At 43.4% G+C, this 19,434-nt stretch overlaps 1 protein-coding gene across 7 annotated transcripts in view; it reads left to right on the top strand.

The window, feature by feature from the left end:
• Positions 1–19,434, top strand: part of SCUBE2 (signal peptide, CUB domain and EGF like domain containing 2) — a 369,914-nt gene that overhangs the window by 261,064 nt on the left and 89,416 nt on the right. The gene's annotated exons all lie outside the window — the stretch shown is intronic.

Below are 19,434 nucleotides of genomic sequence, written 5' to 3'. Positions count from 1 at the left end.
TGGCCCTCCTCCAGTCTGGGTTTCGGTTTTGCCTTTCATCCCAGCCATGATCCTTTCTCCTCCCGGCTGGGCGCCATGCTTCATGAAATGCTATCATATGAAAATAAGAATTCATTTGGGCGTGTTTAATGTATACAGCTTATTTTCTATAGCTTAGCTTGTGGCTTCTATCAAAATGCCGAGAATGCAGCAGTAGCGATTGTGAAAACTGGAAATGTGCTTAATTGTGTTCGCATTCTTCTTACAGAGTTGGGATGTGCGTTTGTACGCGGTAGTTGGGAGTTGTGTATTTAGGGCAGATCAGAAACTCACACATGTACAAACCTGTACAAGGGATACATTTTCTTTCAGAGAGTTGTAGCATGGGCATTTCCCGTGTCCTACGTTGCTACCGATGTCCTAGCTCGTTCACTGTGTTTGCGATTTCCTTGATCTTTTGACACTGCACCGGAGAAACTACCCCCACAAACTTCCAATCCACTCCTTAGAAACATAGGGAATTATGAATGGCTTCTGGGAGCAAACGGAAAAAATTACACCGTGAGAGAGAGGACATTTTCCTCTTCTCGTTACTACACGGGGGTACTCCTTCACCCGCGTAGTGTTTGTACGTGACATGTTGTAAATGTAACATGGAAAACGAGCATTGGCATAGCCACTAAGTAAGTCTTGCCTTTGGGACCTTACAAGTGTTTAACCATGCGCCCATGTGCTGCATTGTTAAACACCTCTAAGGTCCCAAAGGCAATAAGCATCGGCTATGTCAATGCTTGCACTAATTATTGGCAGCCATTTTAACAGATCTAGAAGTCTTGCAGCGAAGGAGCCGCGAGGACACCACCATAGATCATTGGGAAAGGCCAGCCTAAACCGTGTAGCTAAATCAACATATAACTGAGTGTTCTTCCAGTCACACACATTTGGAGGCTTGGTCTGTGGGTTCTACATATTCATATTTTATCAGTTTGTTTGCTAATGTTGATGCATTCAACATCTCAGTCACTGCACGGCTTTTAGGCAGCACATGAGAGAGCTCAAGGGTATAGCAGATGACATCGGGGATAATCTTTCACTATTGTAGAGACGGCTTCTTTATCGGAAGGGGAGTAGTAGAAACGCGGCAGCCCCATGGTGATAGCTCTAATATTAGTACGAGCAAAAGAGGGAAATCAGTGTCTGAATAACATCACTCCTCACTGTTGTGTCGAAACGATGCCCTCAGAGCACCTTCAAAAATGGCATGACAGTCGGAGCCGGACAGAGCTTTTCTTCCAAATGTTCCCGGTGTGGTGCAGCTCTTGGGGGCTGGTTTTTATTAAGCCTAGAGGCGCTATTTCCCCCCGCTCGACCGGATGTTAATTACAGCAGACGCAGGAAGGCGGGAGAGAGAGAAGGTGGGAGGGGAAGGTAGAGAGAAAGTGGAAAGTGATCAGAGCGGAGAGAAGGAGAGAGAGAGAGTGGATAAATGGAAAGAGATTGTGCAAGGAGACGAAGGGAGAGGGGCTGGTTTGTGCATTTCTGCCAGGTAATGGCCTCATAATGCCCGAGATTTTACTTGGTGATATAATTAAACTGAAACAATATCTAATTGATGCTGGGGCTTTCACCTCTAACACGTCCTTTCATAATTGCAAGGTTCAAATTCAGAGCCCACGAGAGTAAACTGTTGCCTCTGGTGTCGATTAAGTTGTTACATCTCACAGACGAGTCAAATCTTATCCATGTCTACAGGGTTGTTCCTAGCCATATATCAAATTGGTAACATGAGTATTAAAACCAACCCCCAAAATCACTGGCATTTAAATTTTACCCTGGGGCACGAGTTATTAGTCACTTGAAATAACTCGGACAGCTGAATTTCTTTGGTTAAATTCAGGAAGAAAAAAAAAAAAAAAATATATATATATATATATATATATATATATATATATATATATATATATATATATATATATATATATATATATATATATATATATATATATATATATATATATATATATATAACAAAAGGCAAGAGCTCTTTGAGGAAAACCGGGCAGTGAGTGTATATATTTTTTGGGGTGAGGTTTTGAGGTGATCTGTTAAGAGGGGGCGGCGAAAAAGGGGGGGTTAAAAAACATACGTTTCCCATGTTAATTCTCATAGATGTTTTGAACACAACAAAAGCCTGGACCACTGGACGGAATTGCACCAAATTTGACAGAAGTTAGATTTTGTTCTGCAGATTTTGCTTTTGGTTATTTGGTGTAAATCTGTTCAGTAGTTTATGAGAAATTCAGCAAAATCCAAATTTGTATTTCTGAGGATGCAAATAATCGTGAATATCTGTGAATGCACGCGCAAATAGAATTGCTGTAATTGGTTGGCGACAGCCTGAACAGAAAGTTATAGCCGCTATGTTAAGGTCCCAGGACATGGTCCCCGGGGCTGAAAAGCTAAATGAAAAGTAGCATAAAGGGTAAGAGTTGAGGCACTCTGACCCCAGGGGTGTGATATAAGGGTGGTTGAAGGTCAAAATATGGGTTTGAAATGATTTTTCTTCACCATGCGCGATATTTGCGAATAATCAAGATTAATCAAGAATAAACAAAGATAAGCGTAACAATAAAAAAAAAAAAAATTACGTACTCATTCATACACTAAGTGATTAACTCATCCATGCACTCAGAGACTCATGGGCCCACTCACACACCCACTTACTCATGCACCCACTTGGGCCCACTCATAGACTCCGACACTCACTTTTAGACCCACTCAGACACTCACACACCTTCTCACAGATCCACTGACAGAAGCAGGCCCTGTGGCCAACCCCTACTGTGCATGGCCAAAAGCTGTTTGCGGCACGGGGGTGGGTTGTAATAAGGGCTTAGCTGCAGGGCCTCGCTGCAGACAGGGTCCTGCGGCCAACCTCAACCATGCATGGCCAAAGGCCATGTGGAGCGTTAGTTGGATTAACGTATAGTAATTAAAATTACTATACATTTAAAAAAACATAGACATTCACTGGAAAAAAACAAAGGTTACATGGACGTTATAGTTAGGTTTACTTGTACAAAACCATAGAAATTCAGCAGTAATAGTTGGTTAATTCAAGTAACTATAACTCGCGCCCTTAGGTAACTATAACTCATGCCTAGGTAGAACCTAGTTTCCATTGAAAAAGCATTTTTTGACTTGCCTATATCTTTGGCGCCTGTTGATGAATCTTCACAAAATGTTCCCAAAAGATTAAATGCTCAGTTAAACTGCAGTCTGGAAGGTTTTGGCGTGTTTAGTCAAGTGAGGGCTGAGAAAAAGGGTGGGGGGCAAAACTCATTTTCCCCATGTTAATTTCCATATGGATTTTGAACATGACTAAAGCCCGAAATGCTGGACGGGTTTACACCAAATTTGTCAGAAAGCTAGCTATTAGTCTAGAAAGCACATTTGTTGAGTTTTCGTGTAAATCCGTTCAGTGGTTTTCTAGTTATTCAGTGAAAAGCAAATTTGTTCTTATAGGGGCATGGATCCCCCTCAAATTTTTTACAGATTCAGATGAAAAGCAAGGCCCTGATTTTCTGGCTGCAATCTGACAGAAAAGTTGCAGTGGCCATTTTTTTCCTGCATTGCCTGGGGAGTGGGGAAAAACAGTGTAAAACATATAAGGGGTCAGGATATAGGTATCCTGACCCCATAGGACACAAGGAGGAGTCCATTATCGTCCAAAACACGGATTTGAGGATCCTCCTCGGATCCTGGGGAAAAAGCAGGGCCCTGATTGGCTGGCCACAAACTGACAGAAATATTAATGTGCTTGTTAAATAAAAACATAGAAGTTCACTGAAAAAAACAACGGTTACGGGGACTTTATAGGTAGGTTGACGTTTTACCCATACAAAACCATAGAAATTCAGCAGTTATTGATATACTTATCCGAAGAATCTATAACTTGTGCTGGAAAGTAACTGTGGGCAATGAGTTATTGATCAATCAATCAGATGGTATTTGTATAACGCAGCTTGTCACCCGAGTTAGTATCCAGGTGCTTGCTGCTGGTGTTAGTCGAAGAGCCAGGTTTTAAGCCCCTTTCTGAAGTGGGTAAGCGAAGGTGGAGGGTGTTCCAGGCCTTGGCGGCACAGTGGAAAAAGGAGTATCCGGCAGCACGGCAGTGGCATATGTGTGGTATCTTTACAAGGGTGTGATGAGCAGAGATTTCTGGGCATTTGGTGGAAGTGAAGGTGGTGGTTCAGGTAGGCAGGTCCTTGATCATGGAAGGCATTGTAGGCATGTGTCAGAAGCTTGAAATGGCATCTCTTTTGGATCAGGAGCCAGTAGAGGTCCTTCAGATGCTGGGTGATGTGGGTTCTCTTGGGCAGGTTGAGGATCAGTCTGGCGGCTGCGTTCTGGTTCATCTGGAGTCCTTGCATGAGTTTGGTGGTGGTGCCTGCATAGAGTGTGTTGCCGTAGTCCCATCGGCGGTTGATGAGCATCACTGTCATCCTAGTGCCGTTGGGAAGCCACATAAAAATTTGGCTGAAGAAATGGCGTTGACCTGGCATTTCATGGAGAGTTCGCTGTTGAGGGTGATGCCGAGGTTGTGGTCTTTCGGCGTGGGGGTGGGTCCAGGCTCTGATGACCACCAGGAGTCATTCCAGAGGGTAGAATGTCTGCCAAAGATCAGAACTTCAGTTTTGTTCATGTTGAGCATCAGGCAGCTGTCCCTCATCCAGGCGCATACATTCTTCATACAGTTGTGGAAGTTAGTTTTTATTAGGGTAGGGTCTGCTAAGAGCAAGAGGGCAAGCTGCGTGCCGTTGGCATAGGAGAATATGTTATAGGGGGCGCTGTGGCTGATGGGGGGTGGTACGGTGGGGAGTGGGGGGCCGGCAAGGGTGAAGTGTATGATGGAGTGTTCTAACCAAGTCAGTTCTGAGTTGTGACTACATCAGATTCTGTTGCTGGACGTGAATATGGGGTCTATCGTGTGTCCTTCTTTGTGCATGGGGTTTGTGACCAGCTGCTTGAAGCTGATGTTGTTTAGTCTATCCAGGAGGTCGGTGACATCATCCAGGTGGAAGTTGAGGTCTCCCAGGAAGATGTATTGCTCAGATTCAATGGTGAGCGGGGTGATGGCGTTGCTGAGGCCGGTTCGTGGTCCTGGTGGTCTGTATGTAAGGGTGCCTTTGATGGTGGTGTTTTCTTGGGTGTGGGGCTGGAAGTTCATGTGTTCCATGATTGGTGTGGTTTCGTCACTGGTGATGGTGCAGGTGATCGATTACATGTGTATGATGACGATGTCACCTCCCTGTCGCAGTGTTTCATTTTGTAGCAGGTGGGTGTTGCCGTGTTGATGTCCAGGGCCAAGACGTGGGTAAGCAAGGTCTCTAATGAATGTTACATCAGGGAGAGGGTGGAGATGGTGTCCCAGACTTCGGTTGCATGTTTGCAGAGCGATCTGGCATTGAACAGGAGGCGTCTGAGTTCTTCTGGGGAGGTCTCGGTTGGTGGGGAAGACGAGGCATTGGTGGCAGCGATGACAGACGGTCCTGGGGTAGAGGAGAACCAGCAGTGGATGCAGGTAAATGGTCCCGCTGTGCAGCGTGGTGATGCGAGGCAGCAGTTGTTGTTGTTCCCGGAGCCAGAGCATGAAGATCCGCAGAGAAGTATCTGTGGGAGTGATTAGGTTCAGGGTTCCTGACGCTGGGAGCAGACGAGATATAGTTCCTTAACATAAGTACTTAAGTATAACCACAAGTATCACTATAACTGCAGAATTTCTATGGTTTTGTATGGGTAAAACGTCAACCTAACTACAAAGTCTCTATAACCTTTGCTTGATATATAATAATATATATAAAGGCCCTGGGGCTAACAAGTTTATAAAGGGGAAGGAGATGCATGGCCTCACCCCTCTTGAAGCCTCTATGAGGCCCTAGGGACTCAATCCACTGGGGCCGACTGAAGTTAAAAGGGCAGCATATTCCCCCCCCCCTCACTGAGCCTCTTATGGCCTTGGCTCAAAGACAGTGTCCTGAGAAACCCACCCCGGGACACAGTAGTATCCCACACATGTTTGCTCCCACCTAGCAGGAGCATTTTTAAATCTCCCACCAGTTTGGAGCAAACATGCTTTTTCTGCCTGCATGGGTGGGGGAGGCATGTCATGCTCCCGCTCTCGAGAGATTTTAAAATGCTCCCACCAGGTGAGAGCAGACGTCTGTGTCCATGCCCTTGCTCCTTTAGGCAGGGACTCAGATATTGCTCCTGCCCAGTAGGAGCAAGCATAAGCAGCTGCTCCCTCCAGGCAGAGGCAGTGCCGGCTTCCACAGCATACTGGGCCACGTGCCCTGGAAGCCTGATTCCCCTGTGCCCCCAGCTAGTGGTTTGTGGGTCCCCAGGGTGGGAACCAACCTCTGGCTGTGGAGGATGTCTTCTCTGGGGCCCAGGGAGGCACTGGGAGGAGGGTGACCTGGTCTCCTCCCCTTTATTTGGGGGATGGGGGTCCATGGGGCCAAAGAGGCGCGGGGAGGGAAGCTGTGTGCCCCTCTCTCCTTTATTTATAACATAGGCCATGGTAGATGAGGTCCCCTGGCCTTATAAGGCATGGGGGAGGGGCATGTGCCCTCTAGATTTTTTTTAATGGCATTTGACCCTGAATGATGGGGTCCCTGGGGCCTAATAAGTCTTGGGGAGGTAGGCCTCATGGGCCCCAACCACTTATTTATAGGATTCCGCCCAGAGAATGGGGTCCTTTGGGCCCCTTTTGGCTTGGAGAGGGGAGATACGTGCCTCCTTTCCCTTTACACATATCGTTTAGCTTGGGAATGGGGACCCCGGGGCCTGAAGTGGCTTGATGAGGGGTGCCATGTCTCTCCCCCTCTTTTTTTGTTGTTGGTGAAGAAAAAAGCCTTTGGGATGAGGTCCCCAGGGCCCGGAGTCGCTTGGGGAGGGGGCCATACTAATGTGTTGGATGGCAACCCTTTGTGGCACATGGCCAAAAGCTGTGTGCATTGGTTGGGTTGGATGCCCTTTGGGTGGTTGGACACAGGGCCTTCAGCTGTGCACAGAAGGGGGTTTGATTATGTATGGTAACACTATTACTTCACACTAAAAGAAAATACCCTAGTAAGTCAATGAAAAAACAAAGGTTAAAGTAATGCATGGGGTTGGCTGCATGTGGAGGGGTGGCTGCATGCTGGGTGTTGATAACTATAACTGGCGCCGTCGTAATGCACTGCTAATTACCCCACATATTACATCATTCATGACATCTTCAATTACATCATTGATAATATCACTGCAACATTTACAACTAAAATATTTATAAAAAACTGTGCACAGCAGGGAACGCAAGTTGTATTTAACTTTGGGCACTAGTATAGATACCAGAGCTTACCATAACTGGTGGAATATCAGTGGTTTTGTATGTATAAAATGTAACATCACATCACTGAAATTCTCACCTAACTATAACGTTACTTTAAAAACATATATATATATGTATTTATATATCTCCACACATTCTTCTTGTCAACCAGTGACGGCGCAGCACAATTGTGAAACCATATAAGTGAAAAATACTGTTCTTTTATTTTCAGGTACTCGCAAACAAAAAAAATGGCATATATATGTGTGCACTTATACAGGAAATAGAATTTTAAAAAAACCTTAGAAAGTCACCAAGAAACAAAAAGTTACAAGGACGTTATATGTTCAGATTTTACACGCTCAAAACCATAGAAATTCAGCGGTTATTATTATAAAATCTTGTAAAGGCATAGCTACCAAAATAGGGTTTCCTATCGCTGTTAGCGACAAGTAGGGCATTACAGTCAAATAGCAGATTAAAACAACCAGGTTTTCAGGTTCTTGCGGAAGATGGTCAGGGAGGTGCAACCTCTCAGGGGCACCAAGGGGTGTTCCATAGCTTGGGCCCAAATAGGAAAGGGAATGACCAACTCATCTGAGCGTGTATGACTCTGGGGCAGGGGTCTCAAGCCTTTTTTTGAATTAAAAGCTACATATGTTGATGAAAATTATCCAGAGCTACGAATATCATTAGAATTTGAATACGACCACACCAGACAAGTTTACATGTTTGTTTTAAATATGAACTTCTCAGTTTTTGTAGTCTGGGCTACACACAGAAGAACTACTTATGGGTAGCTCGAGAGCTGCTAATAGTTCACAAGCTGCTCATTGGAGACCGCTGTGACTTCGTTGAGGGATTGATTGCTTGAGCGCTATGTGCTGAAGGGCTGATAAGGAACCACCAATTCTTGCTGGAACCATGGACCAGTGCAGGATCTGCCCTTATGCATAAAGCATAGTTTCTTAAACTGGATCCACTTGTCTACTGCGATCCATTAAAAGTCGTGGTGGAGACCTGATGCCGAAGCGAGTTTTGGTAGGCGGAACAGAAGCCTAGTGACAGAGTTCTGGACCACTTGAAGTCATCTTAAAGAGGCCTTATCTGCCCCAAGATACAGACTGTTATCATTGTCCAGCCTTGATAAGATCAGGGCCTGAATAATTGTCTTTTGTACTGAGAGGGACCATCAGAAAGATCGTTCTTTGCCATTTCAAAACAAGTCGAAGCAACATTGGCCACCTGCAGTTTCATGGACAGGGTGGAATCCAGCCAGAATCTTAGGCTCTTTACCTTGGGGGGTTGTTCAGGAAGAGCGCCTAAAGTCTCAGGCCAGTGATGAGATCCCCAAAGCAGAGGATTCTTGCCCAGCACCATAACGTCGCTCTTATCACTGTTAAGTTTGAGTGTGTTGGTGTTCATCCAGGTGGCGACAAGACCCAGGCAGGAGTTTAGATCCCTGAGTTGTAATCCTGAGCAGATGACAAGGAGAACGTGATCTGAGTGTGGTCTGCATAAGAGAACAAAGTGAGACCATAGCTTTTTACCAGGTCTGCCAGAAGATGTACGTAGATGTTAAATAACTTCGGACTGAAGTTAGATCTCCGAGGAACTCCAGAGGTCAGAGCATGTGTGCTGGAAGCCACACTCACCGAGAAAACTTGGAAGGTATGATCTGCCAGAAAAGAAGTAAGAAATGATTGTCCCATCCCTTGGTGACCTAGATGAGATAGCCTATCTACAAGGATGGAATGTGACACAGTATCGAATGTAGCGCTGACATCGAGTAACAGCAGAGCAGCCTACCATGCTTATCCAGGAGCCATATCAGATGTTCTGTGACTCCTAGAAGGGAGGATTATGTGCTTTGGCCTGCTTCAAAGTTTGACTCTGCAGGATGTAAGGCAACTTGGGACTCAACGAATGCGGTCAGCAGAAGTTATAGTTATACTTATTGCAAGAAACTATAACTTGGGCCTTAAGGTAACTATAACTTGTGCCCCCCCCCCCCCCCCCCCCCCGAATCCCTGCACTTTTTTCAAAAAAATTATTGCAAATGTTGCAGTGATCTTACCAGTGATGTCATGGAAGATGTCAGGGCTGATGTAATGTGTTGGGTAATTAGCAGTGCATGGCGAGGGTGCGGGTTATAATTACCAGCCCTCGTGTGTAGCCAACCCCATGCTGTGGGTTTGTGAACGGCTGTATGGGTGTGTGACTGGGTGTGTAAAAGGGTGTGTTAGTGGATGAGTTGGTGCGAGTAGCTGTGGGTCTGTGGGTGGGTGTGCGAGTGGTTTTGTGGGTCTGTGAGTGGGTGTACTTTTTTAATGGATGTCTGGATCTGCAGATTCACACGAGGGCGGCGCAGAGTGGCACGAAGGATCCGCAGAGCCTTGAGTAGCCAACAAAACATTTTTGGGCTCTTTCTTGCCCACGAGGGACCCCTCCATCAGTCCTACAGGGTCAGGATACCTCTATCGTGACCCCTCATATCTTATGTTAATCTCCCCCCCCCCCCCCCCCCCCAAGCAGCGAGTGCAGATTAAAAAAAATAAAATAACATTGGTCGCAATTTTCCTCTCAGGTTGCCCCCATGCAATCACAGCATTGCTGGCACCGCATGGATTTGTGGATCCACCACAGTGGATCCGCATCTCTTGATATACAAAAATCTTTTATCTTTAATAACTCCAAAACCACTGAACAGATAAACACAAAATTACAATAAGTCATCTTTGTGTACCAAAATCCAGCTTTCTGCCAAATTTGTTGTAATCCCTTTCAATTGTTCAAGCTGTAGTCATGTCTAAAATCCCTATGGGAAATTGCCTAAGGAAAACACATTTTAAGACTCCCCCCTCCTTTTCTTGTTCCCCACTTGACGAATCACCCCAAAACGTCACAGACAGCAGCTGAAGTGAGTAGCAAACTAGTTTTGAAAACATTGTGGAGGTTCGTCACATGGCGCCAAGGGTATTAGCAAAACAAAAAACGCTTTTCCCCATGGAAACTGGATCCTAACTATAACTACCTACTGGCAAGTGCCAGTAGAAAATATATACAAAATGGATTGAGAATGGATTGAAACGATGACAAACACGAAAACATCATCATATTATTTAAGTGTTTTGCTAAGTATTCAGAGTTCTAGGTGATTTCTTTATTTACAGTTACAAGGCCCCCTTTCGTATGACCCATCCTAGAGGGAATTGTAAGTTTGTACAATGAAATTAAGTCCATGAAGTCTTATTCTTTAGTAAAGCACGTTTCATGAAGAAAAAATATGTGAGAGTCGAAGATGTGATCTGCTGAGACCCTATTTACAGTTTATGGAAGCCTGCGATGTTCTACAAAGTGAGCTTGTTTTCACTATCCTCTATACCATTATCGTAGCAGACCTGGAAGAGAAAGAAAGCAGAAGGATGCAAGGCTGCTGTTATTTGATGCCTGACTGACTAAGCCAATCCTGGTACATATAGTAGATATGTCTTACACCTTTGACTTTGATTACATGCCAAATGTTCACCTCATAAAGGATAAATTGATCGTGGGTATGGTATTTAATGGTTGCGGTAAGTACCACCTGTCTTGAGTTCTGGTGGTATAACTTGTGGGATCAATGTTTTGTACATTGAATACCACATTTCAAACTTTCTGGCCATTTTCTTGGACAAGATTCACAAGGTCTTTCCTGTTAAAATATGCCAGGACAGACTTGCAGGTGTGTGTTAAATGCTATGTGCGGAACATATAAGCACATCTCGGAATCCAGATGCATGTCCTAACTCCTTTTTGCACAGATCAGGATTTCTTCAGAGCTCTAAGGACTTCCGCGGAACTCTAAAGAATAGTGGAATAGATTGGATTGCAAATTATGTTGGTCCCATAGGAACAGCAGTAGGCAAGGTATGCTGGTAAAAACATGAGACCGTGACTGGTGATGCAAGAAAATCATCTTGGCTCACATTTATTACAGTTCATTGTATGTAGAGAATAATTTGTCATAAACATAAAAGCAACCTATGCTTTTGTTGCAGAAATAAAAATAATGAAGGTGATTAATTAAAATAATTGGTCGACTGACGCTTAGAAGCCTTCCACACATCTCCACACTGTTGACCTTCTCATCATGGGGAACACCAAAATTCCCCCGTTTGTTCCACATTTTATTCCTCCCATATTCAGAGCGCCCTTCTCTTAAATGCCCTGTAGGGAAGCACAGGTTCTTCCAACAAGAGAGAAAACTCTTACCGAATAGGCCAGTACTATCACTCATGGAGCGCAGGACCCCTCTTCTCCTCCCCCCCTGCATGGGCAGTAGCCGATTATCATACTAGGGATGCAAACCAGCCTCATAGTTGTTACAACAGTATCACGGTAGGATATATACATATATGTCATAAAATTTTGCATAATGTGCAAGATGATCATCTTAATATGGAAACAGGCATCACCTTTTTTTTTAATTGTAGAAATTGCATACCGTAGTATTAACTTATCATTAACATCCACTTCATGTGTATATATCTGTTTAAAAAGAACATTTCGCCCTCATCACTTCGTGAACCTTAAATATTACTGTACATCCTAGCCACACCATCCTACATCTGCTAATGCATGCCCCAGAGCATCATCACAGTACTCTATATTCTTCGCGTTTGTCCAGGTGCAAACTTGCATTTTTGGAAGCATAGCAATGCCTTATATTTTTGTGGGCTCAGTATGAGAACTGATATGTTTCTATGATATCACTTAATATTAGTTGGGGCTTTGAAACCCATTTTAGGAGAATACAAAAACACAACACAGGCTTTAGTAGCTATAACTCTATACTGTACGAGATCTTCATTCACCTAGAAATCATGCATCACAACTTGCTTCGTGACACAATATTGTGAAAGCTTGAGATGATTCCTTTTCAGGAGGTCTCAATTCACACCGTTTGTTGTGAGAGCCCTCACTACATGATAACAGGAGGCAATAAAACTTGCTGTATTTTTGCTTATATTATTTTTCTTTTATGCGTTAGTGTATGCAGTACTGGTGCTGCCATTTTCCTTCACTAACAACGTGCCATTGCAGTAAACATGTATGTATGTTTAGGGAGAGCCCTATTCTTTGTTGTTAGATGTGTATCACTAGATTTATGTCTCAACATATGTGAGCTTGACTTCACTTTACTTCAAATTCGTCAATTCCCCAGCAACACTACACCGGAAGGTGTCCACACATATTATGTTCTAAGCACAGGTGGGGTTACCATTGCATCCGTCTCCTGTAGGTCAATCGCATCAATTTAAAAACCAAAAAATGGATCCCCCAGGTCTCCTCAATCCCATGCATCATGAATAGGAGGAGTCCCAGCTGCTGCTCAGTAGTTTTATGTGCATTTTTAGCAATATAACTCTCTTCAAGATCATACTGATGGGCAAACGTGTTGCCCGTCTGCCTTTTGGCGTCTTTGAGATAACACTAGAGAGACCATGGAAAAATGAATAACGAAGTCTAAATGTTGTGTTCTTCCTGTTAAGTAATGCCGCTATTGGTTAGACATCATTAGAAAGACGGGGTGACCTGCGATTCCATTTGGGGGCAGGGTAATCATACAAAGAAAAAAACAGGGATACCAATGAAAGCATTTTCTGGTTATCTTAAACAGGTTGTGTTACTGCATGATCATATCACTAATACCTTTATTTAATAAACAGAAATTGCCTGTTTGTGATGCAACAGACACTAGGACTGGGTCATTGAAAGATGTTTTCACCAATCAGCGCTATCAGTGTCGCCAAGGTATTAAGAACATCAGGGGAACAGGCGCATGACCTCAAAACTGCCAGTTGATCTCATGGCATTGCAATATGGCGGGATTAATAACATGTGCTGGGATCTTAATATCTAACTGTGAAGGATAGGCAGATGCACCAGATGGGTTGACGCTCACCCACCAACCAAATGACTCTGCAGCTCATATGCCCAGTCTGAGTTCTCCATGGTTTCTCAGAGTCCTTGTTAGATGGAATGACTCCATGTCAGGATCACATACCAGTGCAAGATACGAAATTTCAAAGCCCTGGCTGGTCCATGTGTTGTTACTGAGGAATCATTTAGATCTCTCCCTTTATCTCACCTTCCTTAGGGGAGTTTCCCCTGTGGCTCTATCACTCCTTATATTGCCCAAATATGAAAAAGCATGGTCTTGTTTTCCAGATGACCAAGCATCGGGGACCAAGCATGACACTGTTTGCACACAAGAAATTATGAAATTATCAAGTTTTATCAATTTCTCACAATACGTTCGCTTCTTAAGTAGCACATATCCTTTCCTATTAGTGAATAAGGATTAGATGCTCGAGGCAGTGGGAATGCAAGACCTGGGAAATATAAAAACCCTGACCATGGGCTACAGCATTCCCTCACAGAATGTTAATATCTGTGTTGTGGGAGTATGAATGAACCCAGTGGCAGATGATGCAAGAGCAGGGAAATTCCCAAGCAGAAGAAAAGATAATCCCTACCACAATAACACATTCAGCTAGCAAATTAGCTACTCTGTCTCATCTGAGGCTTTGTCCACCAACATTAACATCGTCCTAAACTAATGCAACAGCTGCAGGGCTCAGAGAAATACAGCGGCCCCTTCACTGAAATAGTATCACATTTAGAGCACCTGCCAAATGAGCTTGCCTAGTACATTGGAGCACAGTCTGGTGGGTCAGTCGTGTTTGAATAGTGCTATGTCTAATGAGACATATAAGCCTTTTTCTACCCCCAAAGAGGAAAGCAAATAGAAAAAACCCAGATACATTCATTTTTATTTGTGTTTTTTTCTAGTAGGGATATTTTAGCAAAGGGCATTTCAGCACTGTACATAAAACTTAACATATACGAAATATGTTTAGATTGGGGAAAAAATTGGCAACCTATACATAACTAAACATAAAGCAAGGTGAGAAGCCAGAACGATGCAAATTTAGAAGATCATATCATAGTTCAGGCAGGGGTATAAACCAAAGAAAGATTCCTTGACCTAGACATGTTATCAATTTTGAAGGTTTGAGCAGGAGACTGTTCTCTCTACAGGAAATTCTGGAATCAGTGGAGATTTTCAAAAGATCAGATACGTAACTGGATCTGCCAGTGTGAAGGGCTTTGAATGCAAGACGGCTAATTTTGGATTTTATTCAGGCCTCTATTGGGAGCCAGTGGTGATCTTGAAATATTGGCAATGTGGGTGATTTGTCTCTTGTCTGAGATCAGGCAAGCTGTGGAAAGAAGGACAGTGTAAAGGGTAAGTAGGGAGCCTAACCAGAATAGTATTGTCCACATCTATTCGAGAGTTTATGAATGTGTAAACAACACTCTTTGCCTGATGCTTTATTATTTTCTATTCAAGGGAGAGTTTTTCATCAATACATACCTGTTAGAAATTGGTTTTCGGGTAGGCAGAGAAATGCATCTTGTCCAAGCAGGAACCATAATCCAGGGTAAGTCAGAAACATACCACAAGTTACTCTGAGCTCACCCACTGGTAGCTTGGCACAGAGCAAATCAGGCTTAATTTAGGAGGCAATGTGTAAAGTATTTGTGCAACAGTTAAAACAGTAGAACAGTGAAAACACCACACAAAAAAAATCCACACCAGGCTAGAAAATAGAGCCTAATTTAATGAACAAAACAAGTCCAAAGCAACAAAAATCCAGTAAGTAGAAGTTGTGATTAGACTTTTTAAAGAATATCTGCCAACACAGTGCTTAAAAGCATTAAGTGCTAACCGGGGCTATCTGAACGCACTAGATTGGGGAAAATTTTAAAAGCCAGGCCGATGGCGATGGAGTGCGAGTCTGATACAGGGACCAACCTTGTCCCGCTAAAATCAGTACCTTGGTTTGCGTCGAGAAGCGATGTAAGGAGCAGTGGTGTTGATGCATCGTCTTCGATCCTGGCAGAGTAGGTGATGCATCGATTCCGAACAACGCATTCGGAGATGTGTCAGTGTTGAGCCCCCAAGATGCAGGTGATGCATCATCATCAAGCCGCGCAGCCAGTGATGAAGTGGCTGTGGCAGCGATGTGGTGGCATTGAAGGGAATGCGTCCGTTCCGACCGGCGCAACGGCGGTGATGCATGAATTCTGGTAGAAGACAGCTAGCAAACTCACTTCTAAGGGTCCAGGACTGGATTGGCCTTACTTGGCAGGGAAGGACTTGCATTGGACAGAGTCCAGAAGATGAAGCAGGGTTGTTAGAAGTCTTTGATGTCCCTGAGACTCCAAAACAGGAGGTGAGCTAGCAAGCCCTTGGAGTCACCTTGGTTCTGAGGATGTAGAGATGTGGGTGTAGTCCTTCTCACTCCCAGGCAAGGAGGGCTGCAGGCAGCAGGATAGGCACACCAGAGCAGGAGTCCGGCAAAGTCCAGCAGATTAACAGTCCCTTCAGCAAAACATCAGTACTGATTTGGCAGGGCAGAAGTCCAGTTCTTATACCCATGCCAAGGTTTAGTGATATAATAGGCTTTTACTCGTACAGCCCTTATGACTTCTGTGTCCAAGTATTTAATTTGACTCATCTTCCTTTTTGATCTGTATATGGCTTATGCATCCTACTGTGTGTTCTATAAAAAAGGAATATACTTCCATGTACTTTGTGGGTACTCAACAAATTTGAAAACACCTTCATCTTAACATCGACATCAGTGACTTGTTGTTCTGGTATGAATACCATAACCCTTTAACTTTCTAGCTCTCTAATCTTGCATCTCCTGGGGTGACTGCCCCCATCTTATAACAGTGGCTGAAAACATAGCATGAACTAAAAAGTGGGAAAAGTCCATCAGTGTCTTGTATCCCATTCGAACAGGTAAAAGGGAGCACCGAGCATCCACCTTCACTGGTCGAGCCATACCCAATCATAACTTGGAGATGCATTCTTCCACCTTAGTTCCACCAATACATGCTCCACTGTAGCCAAATGAAGCTTTCAGGGGACAAAAGTTACACAAATAATGGATTCATTCTTGTTTCCTTTTCTCAGGGTGTCACACAACCATACAACATAAACATTTGTCTTTAAGTATATACACTGAGCCACTTATCTGTATGCATATAGCATGTGTAAAAGTAAAGAAGTAAATCTTGATACAACAGGTAGGAGGGATTTATATATATAACTTATAGTACAAAATGAAACAAAACCCCAATAAGAGGCCACACGGACCAGGAAACAAAAAATGTTCTGTGAACAAATAAAAGTTATGAAAGTCGTGTTGAATAAAAGACAAAAATAAATTCCAGAAATAGACATAAGTGTTCAACTTAATTTAACAAATTATCATGTATGGACTATTGCATCCCTTTTTGGACATGCTGATGTTGCAAGAAAAAAAGAAGAGTAGCCCGAAAAATAATTCAATTTCCTTAAGAGAGATAGGGCCAGAAAAATTGTGATGCAATGTAGAGATGAAGACAACTCTACAAGTGACTCTTAAAAGTAACTGAACATTGGCAGAGGTGTCTAGAAGATGCAGTGTACATAGATTGTGTAGATGCTGATAAAGAGGACAATCAAAGCCAACTTGCCTACCCTACTGTGTGAAAAGCTCATAAATATGAGCGTGTTTAAAATGGTGACATTTTTGGGTACTTTAGTATTTATATTTGTTTCCTCAATGTCATAAGCTAAAGTGAAGTACATAACTTTGAAATTAGCATTTCACTTTTTTTATTTGATTCTTTTTATTGAAAATAGAGGAAAAGGGAGCATTTACATTAAATATACATAGAGCGGTAACAGACCATCAGCGTGATTAGTCATAGCTAGAAGAGAAAACTAACATTAATGCATCTATCAAGCATTTTGCAACCGCTGATTTAGAATAGTGAACAAGGCAGTAGCTGTAATGTATATTCCATTAAAAAGGAAAACGGTATTAGAGCACAGCGTACAAGTAACATCATGCAACAGTAGTGGGCACTGGAAATGCACTGCAGGGCTGAGCTAAGTCACCAGATTGGGGGTGGGGGGGGTATGGACAGTGAGGTAGGCAGCAATATTGAAGGTAGATCAAGAGAATAATTGGAACGCTTTAAGCAGCGGTGGGGTAAAGTAAGTGAATTCATTGTGGCGCCATATGGTCTGGAACTTAGTATCAGTTCTAGTTAATTTATGTGAAAGCTGTTGCACGACAAGGGCCTGCCATAGTTGGATAATCCACTGTGCAGTGGTAGGTGGAGCTGTTTGCTTCCAGGATTGTGCAGTCAGCTGTCTGGCTGCATGCAACATATAGCTGATCAGTGTCCAGTCAGCTTGAGTCATGGCTGCTAGGAATGGAGGCCGTATCCCCAGTATTACCGTAAGATATGAAGAGGGGAGGGGGTATCCTAAAGTACCTTTGATGCAACTGAGAACCTCCTTCTAGAAAGTAGGAATGAGTGCGCAAGACCACCAGATGTGCTTAAAGTCCCGAAAGTGTTTGGCAGTGCCATCAGAGGTCTGAGGGCCTAGCATAGATTGCAGACAAGCGTGAGGGCATATAATACCACTGAAACATCAGTTTGTATGGCGTTTCCCTGAGAGAGATGTTATGGTATGTTTTTGGTATGTCACACCACAGACTGTCCCACTGTTTAGGTGTCATCTCCCCAGCGTCAGACGTGTCCCATCGGGTTTGTATGGATGTATACGAGTAGGTGTGAATTGTTGAAGCGTCCAATAAATGTTAGAGATAAGCCATGACATGGCATCATACGTTCACACCAGTTTTTTGAAGGGGGTGTAGGGTCTGATGACGTCAGGGTACATGGAGGGGTGTAGTGCCCAATGTTTCAGTGAATATATTGCATTTTGGCTATATTAAGTAGGTTCTAGTCTGGCTTCCATTGGTCGAAAAACGTGAAATCTGACCCTACAAATTAGTCTTTGAGCATCCTTCAATTTCCACCTACCCAGTTGCAAAAAGCTTTAGAGGACATTTCAGGTGAGAGTGTGGGGTTGCACGCAATAGAGGTTTTGGGAGAAGGATACATAGTCAGTCCCTCCTTAAGTGCTAGCTTATCCCAGAGTTCTAATACAGACCTAGTTGGGGTGGCAAGATAAGCACTGCATGGATGGGCATGTTTGCATTTCATTTTTGATCAACCTATAGGTATGAAAGAAGGTTGATCAAAATCTTCTGGGTGAAGGTAACACCACCTTTTGTACAACCCTTCTTTTTTCATAGTGTGTCTGAATGTCCCCTTTGATTGGTAGGTTTAGGTGATAATGTGCATTCATGTATGAGAAAATAAATGGAATTGTCAATATCACAAGGCTTGAAGGGCCTGATACCAGAGAGCGATACTCGCCACACCCACAGTTAAAATATTATTACTTGAAGATCCTATTTGCAGTTATTTTACTTGTTGCATTGTCTGTGTTTACAATCATCATGGAGGTATTCAGAAACTTCGGACGGCCCAGGCTTAGTTTGTGAGCTGCAAAGCTGAATATAGAATTGTTTAAGTTGGCCAACTATCAACAATAAGTAATATTGTTTAAATTGGCCAACTATCAATGATAAGTAATATTGTTTAAGTTGGCAAACTATCAAGGATTAGTCATAAAGCTGTGTATCCGGGGAAGGCTTATGCAGGTAATTGTTGTCCGACTATTTAGGCCTCGATAAATGTGCTAGTGTTCTTCTTCAGTGTTCCTTTTCCCAATATGTGAATTCCTGGAATTCACAATGTTTAGATCAGTGGTTCCCAACCTGTGGTCCGGGGACCCCTGGGGCTCCCAGAAGCCTCCTCAGGGGTCCATGACTGCTCAGAAAATTAAATAATATTCACAGCGTATGTCCCCAGCTTTCAATAATGACTCAGTGGGGGGGTCCCTGGATTCCAATAATGATTCAATAGGGGGTCCCCAAGTTCCAGTAATGATAAAGTGGGGGTCCACAGAAGTCAAAATGTTGGGAACCACTGTTTTAGAATATATTTTAAGCAGGATATGTAGGACATTTTAGCATGTTCTTTTTCAGGGATGCTATTTCCTGTTCTAAGTTCATCATACTTATGTCTAGGCATTCCAGAAATCCAAGGTGTTT

The sequence above is a fragment of the Pleurodeles waltl genome, chromosome 3_1 (assembly GCF_031143425.1).
Source record: "Pleurodeles waltl isolate 20211129_DDA chromosome 3_1, aPleWal1.hap1.20221129, whole genome shotgun sequence".
Taxonomy (NCBI): Eukaryota; Metazoa; Chordata; class Amphibia; order Caudata; family Salamandridae; genus Pleurodeles; species Pleurodeles waltl.
This window is presented reverse-complemented; position numbering and strand designations above follow the sequence as displayed.